The sequence below is a fragment of the Strix aluco genome, chromosome 3, assembly GCF_031877795.1.
Source record: "Strix aluco isolate bStrAlu1 chromosome 3, bStrAlu1.hap1, whole genome shotgun sequence".
Classification (NCBI taxonomy): Eukaryota; Metazoa; Chordata; class Aves; order Strigiformes; family Strigidae; genus Strix; species Strix aluco.
In genome coordinates, this window is record NC_133933.1 from 15,933,960 (window position 1) to 15,953,105 (window position 19,146).

Consider the following 19,146-nt stretch of genomic DNA (forward strand, 5'->3'; position numbering starts at 1 on the left):
CCAGGGAAGACCATGAGGGCATTTTTGGTCTCTGACAGATGAGAAGAAGGTGCTCCTGCAGGCACAGGTCACCTAGGCTCCAGGTCCCTTCAGCAGAGAAAGCAGTTTGCCAGCACAGTGCCCTCCTGCCTTTGCTCTTCCACGCAGAAGCCCCCACACATGTTGAGTGACGTATCTCCTCCAGGTTTAGGTGGGCATTCTGGAAACCTCCCTCTGGGGTTGCACAGCCCTCCCCTCCCAGCAGGGATGCACCCCAATGCCTGCGCTGGCCGTGCTCAAGTCACGGGCCTGAAAGGATCTTTAGTAAAAGCATGTATGAGGCAAAGCTTTCTGACCATGATTGGTAGCAGAGTGTCAGTATTTCACATCTAGACAATATTTATCACCAGCGAAAGGCTGCCAGACTAGCGATCCCTAGAGAACAAGTTTAATTAAATGGTGACTAGTAGGTTGCAGGTGGGTCATTTCATTACAGTCCAAATGAAGACTAGAACGGAAAGAGATCAGAATCTGTAGCACTATCTATGCCTATCTTACGTGGTCCATAGTTTTTAGCGGAGTATCTCTCTCTCCTAACCCCCTGCACTGTACTTCAAAAACTAAATAACTAAGCAGCCTACTGTTAACAAAATGCTGTGAAATACAAGAGGTTAAAGTTTGGATTTTGGCAAATCTACTTGTCTGTGGGTGCTTCCATTCACCTGGAGAGACAGGGATGAAAAGGGGAACAAGGGGCTGAAGCAGTAAGGACTGATCTGCACCAACCAACCTCCTCAAGGTATCAGATGCAGACCTTATTGGCGTACTGCAACTGTGTGCTCCCTACCACTATTATTGATAAATTCCCCTGGCCAGCAATTCCATGTCCAGCATTCCTTATTTCAGGTTTTGTCACTAAAGCTCATTGGCAGTCTAAAGCAAAACACCAACTTGATAAATGGGATACTAGGAAGAGCTACCATGCAAACTGGGTTGCACTTCTGACTGGCTCTTACATGGTATCCTCCTGTGCCTTTGATAGCAGCAGGTGTACAGGTTAAGATCTATTCTTTGTTCCCTACTGATTTATTCCTTTTTTTTTTTTCTTGTCATCATTTCTCAAGACTATTAACATGCTTCTTGGGTAGCAACAGTCAATTATCCTTTGGCATTCTTCACTCAACGCCCAGCATGACATACAAATCTTCCATAAACACTCTGCAAGGCCCTTATTGCATAGCTAGCATATGACAATACAGTAATTTCCACCGGAAACAACAATTACAATAGGAACATGCTAATCACAAGTATCACCAATTAAGCAAGTGAGTCCCAGCAGGTGAGATTTTGCAGACTACCAGTGCACATCTCAACCATGTTGTGATGCAGAAGGCTAGAGGCTGGGGACTCATAAATCAGGTGCCAATGGGACTAATGAGATTCTTTTCTATTAGAACAAGTAGTGGTTTAATTACAACTGTTTGATACATATGCAATGATGTATTCTGCAAAAATAAACAGCAGCTTTCTGATGAGAGCACTATGGGCTCAGGAGTTCACTACCTTTCCTCTGCCTACAAACTGCAGAAGTGATGCTGGTTTGGGGATTTGAGTTTTACTTTGCTGTTTTGCCACTTAGCTCCCCTTCCTTTTCTAATTCTTTTGTTTCATCAGTGCAAGAGAACACACCGAGGATAAACTGGGAAATAGCACTGCCACCTCTTGATTTTAACCACAGAGTTTGTATTATTTTTCTCCCTAAAGCTCCTGGAGTCGCACACATAATCACATGGGAATACTGGCAAAATTTCAGCAAAAAGAATGTTATTGGTCTCCTGTGTATGCACACAGGGCCCTATTTTCCAGGGAAGTGCATGCTTTTGGAGATCAGTTCAGAGTTTTTAAGTATCCAGCAAAAAGCAATTGTTCTGAGCTTCCCCTCTGTTGTGTGGGTCCAGGTACAGCCCCTGTTGTAAGTATGCAACAGGTCCTGCCTCAGAGCAGCTGATGCTAAGGAATCTGCTCACCTATATGTCAGTGTAACTCAGCGACACTTGGGCTGTTGCCCCCTTAGAGGACTGAAAAGTCCTAAAGAAAGTACTTGTGACCACCTCTTATTTCAAAGAGAACCTGCAATACAACAGTGCAATACCACAGATCAAGGCCCTGCAAAATACAGCCCAGAAATCAAACCCCACCGTGAGCCCACAGCACAGCCACAACCAAGGCCGATTCCAATACACACTTCACTTTGCTTCAATGCCAGAGCAGCTGAAAGTGTTTATAAATAAAGCAGCAAAACCAAGTCACAAAGCAACTCCAGAGCTAGGAGCTTCACAGTGCCAAATCCCAGCCCGAGGATAATTGTTCTGACACTGCAGCAAACAAGCACCGTATGTACATGCGTGCAGGGCCAGCCCAGATGCAAGTGGCACTGCTGGGCCCCTGCATGGTGAGTGTTACCACTGCGATGATGGAGCACCCGGTCCCTTGCTGCCCGCTGCAGTGGTAGGGAGGCCACACGCCAGCTCTCAGCCTATTCACGGGCACTACACCGGCACAACCTACAAGAACACTGGGCTTCCCAGGGCTCCTGAGCGCACCTCTCCAACCACCATCTCATGGCTGGGGTCCTCCATATGACAAGAGAGTATTATTGAGAAAGACACCTTCTCTCTTCTGAAGTGGGGGAAGAGGTGCTGTATTTTCCACTCCCTTGGCCAGCTCTTGCAATGGTAAACGGCTCCTCCCTGTTAAAAACATTTATTGGCATAACCTATCCCTGCTAGGGTCAGGGGGCTGCTGGTCCCTGGAAGTTCCCCCCATTGCCACCCATATGGTGGCAACATTGACAGTGTAACTGCCACCAGGAAGATTAAATGTTTTCCAAGTCAGGCAAATAAATTCTCATGCTAGTTCACTGCAAGACCAAAAAAACCCCAAAAATCTAACTCCACTGAGAGAAGAGAAAGACATTATTTAAAAGTTTGCAGAAAATTTCTGGAGCCCAAGAAGTGATTCCAAGGACCAGGTAAGTGGAAAATACCCTCCAAAAAAAACAGCTGCATGAGTAACCAAGCAGTAAAATACTTTCCACCATCTACAAGTTATCTTTAAGCATCCCTTGCAGCTTTTTACAACTTTCATAGGTCAACTTCTCTGACACAGGCTAACAAGAAAATCTGTGATCAAAATCAAATTGTGGTCTCCCCTGTGTCCAACAAGGCCTATCCCATCAAAAACACTGTACATGTCTGCTGACCCAATTTTACCTGAATCTGAACTTGGCTCCAGAAACACACTCTAGTCGCCAAAAAGAACCCCAAACAAACATCTCCCCCAAAAGATAAGTGAGCTGGGCATACTTGTTTTCAGATCAACACTGCAACAGTCTGCACTTAATGCATTTGTGCGTGGCCCACGGCAAACACGTGTGAAAAGGAAAGTCATTTGCAGTATTTCTAACAAATGAATCAGGCAAGCTCAGCAAGGAAGAACTCTTCCAAACCCAGTGGTTGCCTCACAGTTTCGCCTCAGCCAGAGACACGGGCTGTAGGGGCACGCAGCCCAGTCAAAAACGATGTTTGGTTAAAAAGCAGGTGTCAGACATGGAGCTTTGCCAGCGTTAAGTGTTTGTTTCTTCAAGCCTCAGCTCCTGGGGCCAGGTGACAGCATCACAACCTCAGCTCTTGTTCCCATCAAGAGACCATCTCTCCTTCCTGACTGTAGGAAAAGATAACCCAACTCCATGCCAGCACACAAACCTTGAAGAAATAAGCATGTTTTTTATTTTCATTTCTGAGGTTTTAACCCCAACACCACAGTTTTCTAATGCTTTAGGTTTGGAGTTGATGAAGCCTTTCTGTGCTGCTCGGCATGAGGAGCAACACAGAAGCTCTCCAAGGTGATGGTGCACCACTTGTAACCTCCTGCCCCCAAAGCACAAGACCTGATGGTCTGCACCCTTACTAGAGGAGAAAACACTGCCGTGGGGAGACTTTCGTTTTAGCACTGCAGACCAAGCCCCAGGAACAGAACTCCCACATCAGGGTGGGACAAATTACTACCCTTGTTCGCAAAGCACCAAGTGGGAAAAATAAAATAAAGTGAGTAAAAATACACTGGAGTTTTTGAAACTGGAATTCCTTGGATCATTGCAATACTGGGCACCATGGCCACGTCTTCATGCAGAGCACATGGCTGACACCAGCTGTAACGGAGCATCTGTGGCACAGAGCAGCCCCAGCTCCCAGTACCTGCTCATGCCTGACCCTTACCAGAGCGTAAGCAATCCGCTCCCATCAGTCAGGAGAGGCTGGTGCCTGGTAAGTGTTACTCACTCCTCTTCCCTCTCAGCCTTCACTCAGGAGGAATCACACTCCTGACTTCTGTCAAGTCTTCTCTTTTTGTGGGGGAGGGTGGAAGACAGCAATCAACAGACAGAAGCAGAGTGTGGGAGCAGAAGTTCGAGCAAATTTCTGTCAAATTTGCAAAACTGTTATGGCTGAGGGAGGGAAGAATGTCTTTTTTACATTCCTCAAGGACATTCTGTTACTAAACTTACAGCAATTTATTTTTCTAATGTTTCTACAAGTGGAAGCAAGGTTTTGCAACTTGCTAGGCGGAAACAAATTTTCACTTTTCATTTTGCTAGGAAAAAATTAATTTTGCTTAAGGGAAAGTGATTTTTTTTCTTTTTTAAAATTGCATTTTGGTTCAGACAGGAGAAGAAAAAAAGGAAAAATATCACTCTTCACATAGCATATTATATATATCTGCTTGCAGAGAAGGCTTTTCTGAACTCGGCAGCGGTGGAGCAAAAGCAGTCTTGCTCACTCTGCCGGCAGCTACTTCCAGCACCTTTCCAAAGGAACTCCAGAGGAATTTGGTTACCTATGTCTTCCCATTTCCCATCCACAAGCCCACCCCACTAAAGCAAAACCCAGGCTTGCCTCTTACAGAGGCAACAAGCAGAAGGATGCTCAGAAAGGAAAGAGTCCAAGCCTGGCACTGTATCTCCAGGTACAAAGGCCAAGAGTCAAGAAGTCCATGTTACCTAGGGACATAAGAGAATCATCGTCACCCTCCATGCCCAAATATTAAGGCTCCACTAAAACGATGAGCACATCTTAGTCACATTTAATTTCTGTGTCTTGTTCAGCCTCAATGCAAACGGGTGTCAGTCCCACAACTCAGACACGCATATCCCCAAGCACTGACGGACAGTGCTCTTGTACATGTGGAAGCACGAACATGAGCTGGAATCTCAGGACAACTCCACTCATTAAAATAATTCAATGAGTGAATATTTCATTTAACACACCTTGTTTCTAACACACAAGCCCATCTTAGACTGTGCTACAATTTTGAAGTCTGCTAGGCACTTCTGCCACTGAGATCTCCTGCGTGGCTTTATCTATGCAATTCTGACAGTCCACCAAAATATGACAATACACAACCCAGAGAAAACCAACGAACATTAGCAGCCCTAATTTCATCCTGCTGCAATGAGTTTTACAGCTGCATAAATGCACTAACCTCTCCAGCATTCCCATCCCTATTCTGCTGAAAGGCTGAAGGTCCTCTAGGCAGGGACTCTTCTGCTACAGTTCCTGCTATAGTTCTGCAATACCACTAGCAATGTGTTTACAGGTAAAGACATAGATCCCGTGCACTATATTCTCTGGATGTCATTCTGGGCATGACAACTCAGGACAACTCAGACCACCTAAAGCTGAGCGCATGCATAAGTCTTCTCACGTGTGAGGGTCAGCACAGAGATAGCTACTACTGTTTTGGATGAAAACTGACTGCTCAGGCTGTGCTTCAGCACATCCACACCCCAGGGTGAGTTCAAGGCAAGAGGACTGCACTGCTCTGATTTAACACAGAGGAAGCACCACTTTGGCAATGATGTATCAACCAGGAGAGCACTTAATGCTCAAGCCAGCCTGCCTGCGCAGGCACCGAAGCACGAACGCGAGACTCCTCTCCCACAGCAAGAGGAAAAGGTACAACAGAAGACCATGTTTTCTTCTCCTTCTGCCTCAGACCATGTCACACACCAAGCAGAGCTCAGTCACTGAGTTGTTCACCAAGAAACCCACGGTGGTCGCTGTCATCTCACTGCCTGGGCACGCGACACAGAGGGGAGCAAACATTTAACGGGAAAGAGATCAGAAAGCACAAATTCACATGAGGTGGTTTGGGTTTTGTGGGCTAAGGTTTGTGGTTAAATGCAAAACGGGCTCTGAAGAAACGGTAACAAGCATAAGCAAGCAGTCTGGAAGAGTTACCTACTTCATAGCCAAGACCTACAAATGACATTGTCATAATCTACGATTCACTGGAGAAATATGGATAAAAGAGAAAGGTGCTTTTGAAATAAAAGGAGGAAATGTAAGAAATAGTTGCATAAAAACTTCTTTGGCTGTTTAAATATAACACTTTTGTGACTAAATAAATATACCCAGATCTTTTGGTTTCTGCAGTAATCATGTATTTCCTGCTATTACTGATAATGACTTTAAAACGGCACACTTAAGCAGGGCTGTTATTTTATCTGCAGCCTTTCCGAGGCAGGAGTGGCAACCAGGCATGTGGGAAGTGGTAACACCAGGGGAGGAACACGATGACAGCTCGTCAGCGGAAACATATGTCAGTTTAGTGAGGAGCTAATGAGGGGTGGCACTGGGACCTCAGCATGCCACAACCAAGCAACTTCTAACATAAATTTCTAGACACGTTACATCCCATCCTGATGCAGCCTATGAGCTTCTCACCTTCATAACAGCCGATAAACGCAGCCTGAATTAACAGCAACTTTCTCTGAATTTACAGCAAGTTTATCTGGATTTCTCTAATGCAACCCTATCTCTGAATTTGGTTAGCACATGGACTTGACCAAAATCTCAACATTATATCAGCTTAATCCATTCTGTGGGCTTCCAGTGGGTGAGTCATATTTCTAAACAGGACTAGGTGGTTAAATGATACTTTGCCTGAGGTTAACATGAGTATTTCTCACTCCTTCCTCATCATCTTTTGTATTAGCTAAAACTGTCTGCCAAACCTAGCCCAAAATCACAAGCGTTTTAGTTAAACAATATCACTTTTTTTGTGAATAAACTCTGTCCAACTTTTTGTCTATCTCTAATTCCACACACCTTTACATGGATACTGCAAGGACAAGAGGACGGTAGGAGAGGCCAGAAGAGCATCTGCTGCATGACAGCAGAGTCAGATACTCCCTTGAAGGGGCACCAGGGATCCAAGAGGCATGGGCTAAACAGGTATGATTACAGGACTGGAAAATAAGGGAACAGGAGACAAGAGACCAGAGGGTCTTAAAAAAGGAAGTAGGATGCTGTGCTGTTCTGCCTCCACAAGCACCCAACGCAATCAAATACAGCAACAGGATCAGGGCAGAGCAAATGATGAATATTTCTCAGCTTCCTCCTGTTAGCAGGACTCACAGCAAGAAGGCTTAAATTGCTGGCAGGTACTTGGATCCCACCGCAACAAGTAGCTAAAAGAATCCAGTCGACTTGCAAAGATAGGGGTGTTTTGAAGCTAGCATTTCACCTCATCCATTTGCCATGCCTTGCTACTTTCCCTGCCTTTTCTGGAGCGCAGTTTTTTCGCCCACATCATCCATAGCTGAGCACCAGCTTGCAACTGCTTCTAGAGCCAGTCACTCACATCATACACACAACACCTAACCAACTGTGTCGGCACTGAGAGGGCAAGGGAGCTTGCAGAAAGGTTACCCTGTCATCAACGCATCAGCTAAATTCAGCTAGTTTTTGAAAGGAAACATCCCCTCTTATTTGCTACCCTGATACAGAAGCAGCCATCTGCCAGATTGAGTTTTGCAAGATTTATTCCCAATTGCTGTCCTGTGGGGCTCAAAAAAATCCCCAGGGGTTCAGTGAATCAGGTCTACAGAATGACCAGTGCATTTTAAACGTAACGGCTCAAAAAGGCCACACTATCACTCCAATTGAAACAGCTTCAGAGTGAAAAATTACAAAAGGACCAAAAAAAAAAAATTTACAAAAAAAGGTCTTTAGGCTGGATTCTGCCCATTTCACCCCTTTAATATTTCTACAATGTATGTTTCAAAGGAAAAGTGAGAAAAAAACCTGAACTATTTGGAGCAGTTTTGATGATAAAATGCTACTGGATAAACCATTAGAAAATAAAAATAGCAGTTCACAAATGTCATGCCAGGCTTTCAAATGAGCCTGAAAATACACGTGCAGTTAAAGAAAAAAGATCTTTCCTTTCGCATGTAAAAATGTGTTTACTGCCAACAGACTACAAAAGCCAAATGTTGCAAAAAACCACAAAACACTTAAAAATGAGGCACTTTATTTCCCTCCCCCAACAGATGAGGTGAAACTGCTTTTCTAAACACTCACTTTTGCTGTAGATGTTTATACAACTTAATTTTGGAAGTAAGCAGAAAAAAAAAGTCCTTTCAGGAAGCATTTTCCTACCAATAGTCGCCAAAGGGAAGGAGAAGCACCTGAAGGTCAAATGCACCTAAGTGCATGTCCCGTGGGGATGCTAAAGGAGGTTTAAGTTCTGATTCCCAAGTAACAGACGCCCGAGAGTTTGGTTATGCACCACAAGTGAATTATGCTCAGAAACATCACAATTTTAGCCAAATTACCTCAATTTCCTCAAGCAGCACTGTATAGGCAAGCACTTAAGAGAAGGCAGACACGCTTGGTGAACTCTAGTGCTTCTTGACTCCTGCACTAGTTCAGGTCTCTATTGTTGCTTCAGAGCTAGACACCATTTGGGGGCCTGATCCAGCACTAACACAGCCAGTGCAAGGAGAACTGTACTGCCATGAAAGCACATTGAAGCAAGCCTTTGATCAGCTTTGTTTAACAAGAACAGTTATCAGTGTCAGAGCTGTACATTAATTTGAAATGTCCTATTCCTATCTATACTTTTAAACATGAAAGCTGCTGTTAGGAACTGCACTGAAGGTCTCCTCATCCTAATCTGCTGGAATGATGGCTAAACTTGCATTAGACTAGATTGACCTCAGCAGCCCAACTCCACCATCAGGTCCCATTTCAATCTCCTGAATGGCTGTTTCACTCTTAGCAAGAGGAAAGAGAGCAGCAGGATGAAGTTGTATGAACTCATGACTGGTGGCCCATTTTGTGCTGGATTCAGAAACCTGGTGTCATTCTTAGTTGCAGGCAAAATGGAAAATTCTGAAATTCTTCCCAAAGTACAACTAACAACACTTTGCTTTCTCATGTTGCATCATCATATACAGCACAAAAATCATTCAGAACAAGATGACCTATCAATGCTATTTATAGCATCACTTCTACCAGCTCTTTTACTCAATTTGCTGAAAAGCAGAACTGAAGTATTCTGCATGTGGCCTGCAGTCCACTGAAGTCAACAGATAACTTTCACAGACACTTCAATAGAGTCCTGCTCCTGTTCAAACATTTCTGACTGCAGTCCAGACTAGCATTAATGATTTACATTTACACTATGATGGTGGTCCTAATGAAATCCATAAAAACAACACACGGGACCTGAACTTTGTTACTTTTACTTTCTTTTCTACCATATTTTTAATCAGCTTGCTATTACAGAATGTATTCTGTTGTAACATCATGGATAATTCAGAGAAAAGACAGTAATCCACGAGGGTATTTCTACTTTCTCTCTTCTGAACACTACACAATGTACTCAGTAACTAATGTTTTATCTTCAGGAAAAGGGGGAGAAAAAACACCCACCACAAATGAAATCCCATACGTTTCCTATGGGCCACTTTATCTGATGAAGGCAGCAGAAATAGCTGAGGATGGTGAGATAGCAGGTGCTGATGTACCAACAGTGGTGGGGGAAAGACTACTACAGACGCTGATGCAAGGCTGTAAGACTGGATCTGCACTATATGGGAGATATGCAAACAAGTAAAATATTGAACAAGAAGAATTTTTGTACTAGTTTTTGCTGTCTAAAAAAGACTATAATCATCCATCTGTTCAGAACTGTTAAGGATTACAGTGGAGGAAGAATTATAGGCAGAGAAGTGCAGCAAGAACTGTATTTGTTAGAATTTCTCTTGGGGCATGTAACCTATGTAAGTCCTGAAGAATGGAGAAACACCTTTCCCCTCCCCTCCCTGAACTCTGAGGAAATGACATCCAAGCTCTGTTGTGAAAGAAAAAAAAAAAAAAAAAAAAACAGGACTGAACAGCTTATAAAGCTTTCTCTATTAATAGTGACATATTATGATTTCTATCTAGGTAGAAATAATAACAGTGCAATAGACTGGATGTAAATAGAAGACGCCCCATCTTGTTCTTTTTTTCTATTGTCCATGGAAAGTTTTTTTGTACAGGGTTGCAAGTGGTTTGTCCTTTTAACTATGGGACAGAAAACTGTCCCTCTACAGAGAAGGGGGCTCTTTGAGGAGAAGTACAAGGACTTGACAAACAGCTCATCTCCTGCAGCTCAATAACCCCCGTTACCCAATCTGCCTTAATCCTGGCTGCAGGTGGATCCCTGAGGAAGTGGGACACACGAAGCATATGAACACAGACAACGTGTTTGTGCTCACCTCCCCCAAAAGCTTCTGAATATGCCAACTGACTTCAACAAAATATAACAGACCAGCAGAGTTTCAATGACACAGAGTTCCTATGAGTTTCATAAAAACAGGAGTCAAGGAGATGAGGACCACCCTGTTAAGGTCCCTACCTGAGGAAAAAGCTACATTATGAACCAAGCCCTATTTTGCATCAGCAGATCAAGCCAACCTCAAGTCACAGAAGACTAGTTTTCTTTGGGCCCACTGCTGGTAGAAGTACTTGTACTAAATATGTGACTACCTACTAATTTCTCAGTTAATAATTCTACTAGCACACATCATCGCTACGTACAGCCCACCACTGGAACTACCTGTGATGTTTATGTAAGAACCACAGAAGACATGCTTCTTATGATCTCAGCACTTGGCTATTAGTATGATCAAACATTGTCTTGTACTCTAGTTGACAGCAGGCCCTCCTCTTAACCCTATTTGCTGAGGGAGTTTGCAACACCCATATGCTGCATACATACAAGGAAAACAACAAGCATGTTTATTGACTTAAAAATTAGTAAGTACACAAGTTTTTGGCAGTAAAGGTGATACCAATACAGACATCTGGAGGTAAGAAAGCCAACTGTAAGACTGAGGAGCCAGAAGCACCTTTCATTCCTACCTGGTTCAGTGCAATTTCTGACGTATGGCTGCCCCCCATCCTCTGGGACATCAGTCACATTCTCCTCATTTGCTTGCAGTAGCTGTCTCCCGCTCCATTTGTCATTACTTTCCACAGAATAGCTCAGGGCATCATAACCTAAAGGAAAAGAGTAGTAGATACTTGAGACTGCACAGGAAAGGCAACTCCTGATTCTGCTTCTGAATGCTTGAAGCAGCCATAACATAACATCTGCATTGCAAACCCAGTATCCCTTGGGTTGAAAACAGCAGTGTTTCTAATCACACTGGAAAGGTACACTACCATTAGCTCCACATCCCAATTAGTCCCAAAAACGTCGGAGTCGGGTTCATTCCTCCACAACTTTGAAGGTTCATACCAGAAGAGTATCTACGGTTTCACAAGAAGTTGGAAGACTCAATCAGATGAAGTACCATCCACTGTTTTGGTTAAAAAACCCCAATACCTAAACAACAACAAAAACACCTCACAAACAACCACACACAACAAAAATAAACCCCCTCAGCTTATTACTTCTGTAGACATTTCATTGCTGTTAAGTACCAGCAAAACTCTGCTGAATTTTGCACATGCTTATACAACGTTTAAACCATTTCTGTTTCGGATTACAATCCTCTTTGCTGCTGAATTAGGCCTCAGAAATAGAGTGTTTGACACAAATGTTAGGCAGGCGTCTTTGTGAACCAAAAAACCACTATGCAGGTGTAAGGAAAGCTCTGCTCCAACTGAGTGAAAGGTTTCTGAGGACTGCAAAGGCAGAGCTCAGCAACCTGCTCTGTGTCAGCAAACGGCAGTAGGGAGGCTGCAACCCAGGGGGGGCTGAGGCATAGGAGCAATTGCCATTTTCAAATTACGTTTTGTAATAAAAGCCTGAACAGTCATTTTCAAAGTACTCAATAGGGATCCATTTCAATATCTTGATCCATTTCAGTATCTTGCGCCCAAGTCCAATGACATCGGTGGAAAGGCTCCTGAACATGGTCACTGCAGGTCAGGCGGCAGCAATTCAATTCATTAGAAAGCATTCATTTATAAACACAAAATCTACAGCTTCCTTCAGGTTCTGCTCACAGAGCACAAAGCAACTGATGGAACCGCCTTTATGAGAGTATAGCTGTATTCATTCTCAAAATGTTTCTTATTAAGCCCAACTGCACTGCTATTCCCACCCAACACAACCTAACTGAAGCCAGAGCATGCTTCCAGGTTGCTTCAGTAGTCCTCTATACTTCCAGCCATTAGGAAACGTCTGTAAACATCAGGGGCATGTACTTTATACAGAACTGAAAAAAGGGGATAAACCAGGGGTCTGAGTGTACTCCTTACCACACCCCGTCCTCCTACCAAGAAGCTGTGTACATTTACTGACATTTTTCCAACACCAGCTACATTAATTTTGCTCACCAGTTTCTTTGCCAGCAAAACCCAGACCTGACTGCAAAATAGCTGTACACTATCACACAAAGTTTCAGTGTTACACCGGATTGCTGTTGAGAATACCAAGAAAAACCCTAAAACTCTGTTCCTTGGCCATCAACCCAGTGAAATAAGAATCACCATCTGGAAGGCAAGAAAGTAACGAAGAGTAATAAAATGAGGAGACTGAAGTGGCATATCTTCGACTCAAGCAAAGGATGAAAGTAGCCAGCACCAGGACTTTGCCACTGAGAAGCCACAAGGAACTGAAAAGTGAATATTGAGAAGCGAGTGCAGGCAGTAAGAGTTGGGCACACTAAAGAGCTGACTCACTGGGTACCAAAACCAGTTTGCATGTAATAAACATGAAGACACATTGCACCAACCCCCCAGCTCCCATCAGCAGCACAGCACATCAAACTGCAATTGCTCCATAGCTGCTTCATGCACCAGGCACACGGACTGGTTTCAGCTGCACACTCGCAAGGCACAGGGTGGTTTCAGGTGCAAGTGTGCAGCAAGTAACCCTACAAAAAAGTAACACAGTACTTTGTCTTATTACTTCTGACTCCTTGCTTTACTCTCCCCTTTGGCTTTGCCTTTGTGCTGCTAAGTGAAACTCTATTTTAGCAATGTCAACAAAAACAGCTGGCTGATTTCCATGATATTCTTGGCACAAGGCTCATCAGCCTTGGACATGTCATGTCTGCCTAATTAGCTGAAAGCACGTGCTCACGTGTCAGTTCCATGGATCCTATGTAGTTTTAGATTCAAGGAAGGAAGAAAACTTTTTTTTTTAAGCTGCCAAGGCATCCACTTCAAACAGGCATACACACCAAATCAGCTATCTTGCAACAGAGACCTTGGGCCTATCTAGTAACAAACAGCATTTGAGAGAGATTTCCACCCACCCACCCATCTTCTTTCCACCAAGCAGAACACAGGCCCTCTCACAAGGACTTTGCTACTCAAGTTACTCCCCAAGCGCATATCCCTGATACTGTCCACAGCCCATCTCCTGCACGTGCTCAGGCTGTGGCAGGGCCTGCCTGTCCTGCCCACTGGGAAGAACATGCAGTTTTCTGTCAAACATCTTGGGTGTTTTGAGGCCACAAGGTAATGACAGGCTTTACAGCACCAGGGGTCTGTGCAGAGGCTGGAGTCTGCACCCAACGCTTGAGGCTTCAAACCACTTTTAAATATGAACTATTCCCAGTTTTGCTCAGCACTCTGGAGACAGACCACAAGCAAAGAGCAGTGGAACAGAGATTCAAATCTTGGGGCAATGTCTCAGAAGAGGCTTAAGAATAAGGGAAAAGGTTCTCTGCAGGTCCCAACTCTTTTGTTAGGTTTTCTGACTCATTACACTGAGAGAGGTGGCCAACCTGAGGCTCCTCTGTCTTGCTCAGATCATAGTTTGCTCAGGGCAGCTCCCATGTCATGCTACCAGCAGGGAGGCAACGCTTGGGAAGGGGCTGCCTGGAAATACACGTCTCAGGCCCAGAGCAGTGACTGGGACCGACATCCCCAAGACACACAGGAGTTGGCCTGTGTGCATGTTTGGGGAAAGAACCACAGCTGCATGAGCAGCCTTAAGCACCCCTGTTTTCTAAGCAAACAGTGTTTAACTTGGTAAACTAAGTATGATCTGAAGCTTCAAGTACTTTGTACTTGCTATGCTTTACAAACTTCAGAGAATGCTGTTTGTTTAATCTGTGAGCACCGGTAAAATCTTAAACTGTGAGTTAAACATGCACAAACATCACTGATAGAAGCAGACTGTGTTTCTCAGGAGCACATGCAATAATGCAACATCAGGCATAATAACATCTCCCATAATAATAAACATACTCTGGTAATCTAAGCTAAGCAGTTTCAGTTCCACATACAAGCTGTTTTCAAAGCAGAGACACTTCTCCAAGTGGTCGATGCTTCATTGTGTGTCGCTGCATGGAGGAAAGGCACAAGGGAGAACCCACAAGGACTGCAACGGCCCAGAAGTTCCTGCAGAAACCTCTCCTGCTCCCTCCACACCCACAACGCCTTTCTCTCTCAGACTGCAAACTTTTTGAAGCAAGGGGTAGAGAAGAAGAAAGTCATTTGAGGTGACTTTGGAAGGGGAAGAGCTTAATTTGGCAATAAAAGTGTTTATAAAGGCTACATTCAGCATTCACACAAATCAGCGTAAATAGCAGCAGAACTGGTCCATGGCCGAACTCGATGGGATGGCTGTGACTTATACCAGTAAAAGCTCTCTGGTATCTCCAGGTCTACGGGGGGTCAGCTATCTCACTGCAGGACTTGTAACCCACTGACACCAAAATCCCACCTTGGGTATCTCCACTCTAAAACACATTTGGCTCAACAGAACAATAGAAAATAGAAGTTATAGATGAAAGGAGATGCTTTCTCAAAGGTTTGACCTTCCAAGGATTTCCCTGTGAAAATAGGGACACATCAAGATTTTCATCTTCCTAACAAGGACATTTTATGATAATTAAACAGGGCTAACTTATCCCTGCTTGCCAGCACTGGCCTCCCTGCAGCATGGCCGGAGGCAGCTCAACACCTACCCTATGAGCACAGGCCATGCTCCCGTCAGCCCCTGAAGAAAACAACTCAAACCTGGATTCATGTTTTGGCAGATTCAGTGAAAGAGGAACCGACTGTCAGCTGCAGTTTAACCCTTCATGCATGGCGGCCTATAAAATAGGGACCTTGCGCATCCCATTGGATGCAGGGGCACCACCGTTTTGGCCTGGCAGCATCTCTTCCTGCTTTAGGTGCTGGCACAGGCACAAGGCAGAACCACCACCACCAAGAAGTGCTGCAGCACCCAGCACCAGGGACATCACCTTGACCATAGCATCCCACCGTGACAGGGCTGCGTGAACAGCATGCCACCACCACCACGGCCAGGTGGCCGGACCCACTCTGGCTTCCTTGGCCCCTTCCTGTCCACACTGGCCAGGTCTCCCCTTGGGTTGTCACAACACCGGCAGCAGGAGCACCAGCACCTTGGGCTCACGTGTGGGAAAGGCACAAGCATGTTCTGATCTATAAATATTACACAATCACGTCCCCAGGACAGTTGCAAAAAGGCAAATGCAACAATCGCAAATTCTCTTTTGAGAACAAATCTTTTACAACATGTGCTGCTGGCTTCTCATTTCAGATGGTATCTTACAATGCTTTATTCACCTGTTCTAAGGCAAAACTGACACTGACTGGAAGCTTCACATCAGCTGCCAAAGGCTATGGGGCCTGGGCCCTTATGTCACCAAACAAGGGCCCCATCCTTTGATTTCAACATACACTAAATCACAGCCAGCAAAATGTAGAACAAAAATCTGATATTCTGCAGAGGAGCTATGAGAACAGCAAGGAATAACCAAAACTTCTTTCCAAGGAAAAGTAGGAAAGGTTATAAAAAGAAAGCTAACAGTTTTCTTTTTGAAAATGCAGTTGGATGATTTTTAATGGGAAACATGTCAAAAAAATTTTTTTAATTTTCTCAGCAGAGGTAAAGACATCTTCCATTAGCTACATAGTCATTTTGTTCAGACCAGTATATAGATTAGACATTTTTCTTATTAATGCTTTAACTACTGGCTTTATAAAAAATAATACTGTGACATCTTTAAAAACTTTGCTACAATAAAGAGTTTTTCCAAAGTTCTGTACCACAGCATGTTTCAAAGTGGGTGAATTATTGTTTTAAGCACTGAATGTCACCACAAGGTATTTTCCACAACTCCAATTACCCAGCGCCAGTTTTACATTACAGACTCAGAATCCAGGTTCTGAAGAGCTTTATTTGTGCTTCGTCCCAGAGATATTCCCATGGTCAATAAGAATACAAGTCATTTTTCCCTGTCTTTGTGCCTATACTGCATTTCACAATACAAATAAGACAATGCAGACAGCACATTTCCACTGGCAGTGTCTCTTTAAATAAGACAGGGAGCACATTAGTGTGTGTTTGCTGGGAGCTCCCGCCCCTGCCAAGTTGGGGTGGCAGTCTGATGAGAACAGGCTCTCTATCAAGCTTGTTGATCTGTTCTACTTATGATCACGAAAATGAAACAGAGTGGAAAGAAGAACTAATCAAATTGTTCAGAACTTCTGAAAACACTCTGTGTGTGACCCAGATCTCCACGTGGGAACTCAGGAGCTCCTTACACTATTCCAGATGGCTCTGGCTGGAGTTCCTCTGCTGGAGTTAGCAGAAAACACAGCTAAACAAATCCTATCTGCACTTTTCAGCATGAAGAATACTACTTTATAATGCTATAAAAGATCCCAATGTTCCCCAGTTGCACACTCATCTCGGAGAAGTGTATTTACTCTCAGCATCAAGGCACAGGAACCCCAGTGAGCCAGAAACACCGCAGAACCTTTGAGCGGACATCCAGTTTCTAGCAGGGCCAAAGCAACCCGATGCAGAGCTCAGGGGGATGTTCACACAGCTAGCCAATACGCCTTAGACAACTGAAGGAGACAAGAACACCCAAACTCACCTCTGAAAGGCGAGATACAGGTTAGGGGAGACAATGGTTTTACACTGATGTCAAGTTACCTGTCTTGCACTCAGCCACAAGGCTCCCCAGCAAAGACTATTTTCACACAGGCTTACTTAACACACATACACAGATGAAGAAAACTCTCTTAAATCTTTTTATTGTGACAAAAATGAGCGCAACTGCCCCCTTTGTTAGGATTGTCCATTATTTCTGCCCCAGTAGCACTGAGTGGCTCTAGACGGGAGGGGACACCACTCTGCATGGCACCATGTGCAAGCAGCCCCTGACCTACACATTGCACTAAGTGCACAACTAGCAAAGACAGGGAGCTCATACTAAGCACGAGGCCAAGTGTTTAATGCATACATACAGCCTCTCCTCTAAGAGTATGCCACTGCATGAGGGAGAGAGACTTTTTAGCATCTGAGATCAGAAGGCATGAAGTGACCAGGTCATTTCATCCAAGCCTCCAAAAACATCTGTTACCCTCTAATTAGTGGAAAACAACAAAGAAAAAGTCAAGAGTAAGGTGATTGGATAAATCAGGGTCTTGAGGTTTGCTAGGGAAAGGTCATGGAAAGCTCTCCCAGATCAGGCTGGCGTACGGCAGTAACTTGGCACAAGTGTATCACAGCCTCATCCAAGACGGGGTTAAGTCAGAGGACAAGACAACTTCAGATTAATAGAGGGGGATTAAAAGATACCCAGGCATGATGTTCAGCTGGGGGAAACTGGGATAACTCCTTGAACTTTGGTGCGGAAACTGGCAGTGGAGGATTTGGCCCAATAATGCTGAAGCCCAGAAATGCAATGAAGATGAAAGGTGCTCGTGAGCAGTGAGCTGGAGCAGTGAGGAGCTGACAGGCCAGAGGCTGGCCCAGCCAAAGGGACAGATCTGTCACCACAGCCTTTCATGAGCATAATGCATTGCTGCTAATGGCTTGGCAGAGCTGGCAGGTATCCCCAGCGCTCACTGGCAATAAACCACTTTCTATGCAAACTGCTAGCTCCTGCTGGCCGAAGCCAAAAACAGCACAGCTTTTCTGAAATATGCTTGCCCTCCCTTCTCTCTTGACTGTCCCTTTTATCTATTCTTTTAATGGCAGCGGTTTTGGAGGGTTGGTTTCACACACACCCCTTTCAACTAGCTGTATTATCTCCCTCTCCCTGAGATTTTCCTACAGTGAATACAACTGGGAAATATTTCTGGGGAAGAAAAAAGCTGGAACAACCAAGCACAAGCTCCCGTGTTAAGCCAGCAGCAGAGGTGGGGAGCAGTGGCGTGGTTACCTCAAGACAGACCAGGCAAACCCTCTTTGCAGAGCAAGACTCAGTTAAATTAACTGTAGCACTGCTCCAGAGCTGCCCTTCCATGTCTCTGTCCTGCTGCCCCCAAACCTGCAGGTAAGCGTCCAGTCAGTCCCAGTACATGGGTTTCAACTCGCGCAATCAGATCTGCCGCTGATTGTCACATGATAATCTTGAGCTCGGGATTGCATAAGCATTTCATAAATGGATTATCTTTCTTTGTAGGCTGATTTGGGAGATGCTTTCCTTTCAAAATCAGCAGCAAAGACCATAAATAGAGCATCCTCAAGGGAAGAAAAAAACCCCAGAAACCCTACACCTGGCTTTGAAGAGTAGCCTGTTCCTTAGATCTGATTTCAAAGCTGTATTTCCACACATACTGACCTACATGAAAAGGTGCACAAGGGTTGGGGAAGTGCACTCACAATCCACCACCGCTGTTAATACTTGTATAACATGAGTAGGGCACAGAGGCCAGAGACAAGTTACAGGCACTTAATAAATGGGAGAGGGTCCCTGCACCAAAGGCCTCTGGACCTAACTGGATGGCAGAGCAGAAGATTCAGGTGTAGAGTGGGAGAACAGCTTGCTTGAGGAAGACTGCAGACAGGCTGGCGAGCAGCACTGCAGGAGGAGCAGCAAAG

At 44.6% G+C, this 19,146-nt stretch overlaps 1 protein-coding gene across 3 annotated transcripts in view; it reads right to left on the reverse strand.

The window, feature by feature from the left end:
- The window catches only part of LOC141920567 (sodium/potassium/calcium exchanger 3), a 282,625-nt gene that overhangs the window by 240,983 nt on the left and 22,496 nt on the right, over nucleotides 1-19,146 (reverse strand). For 2 of the 3 annotated variants that reach the window (XM_074817520.1, XM_074817527.1), the window contains exon 2: nucleotides 11,235-11,372. The gene's annotated coding sequence lies outside the window, so the exon portion shown is untranslated. Of the gene's footprint in view, nucleotides 1-11,234; nucleotides 11,373-19,146 lie in introns of those variants that run through there. The other variant, XM_074817519.1, reaches the window with a different exon arrangement.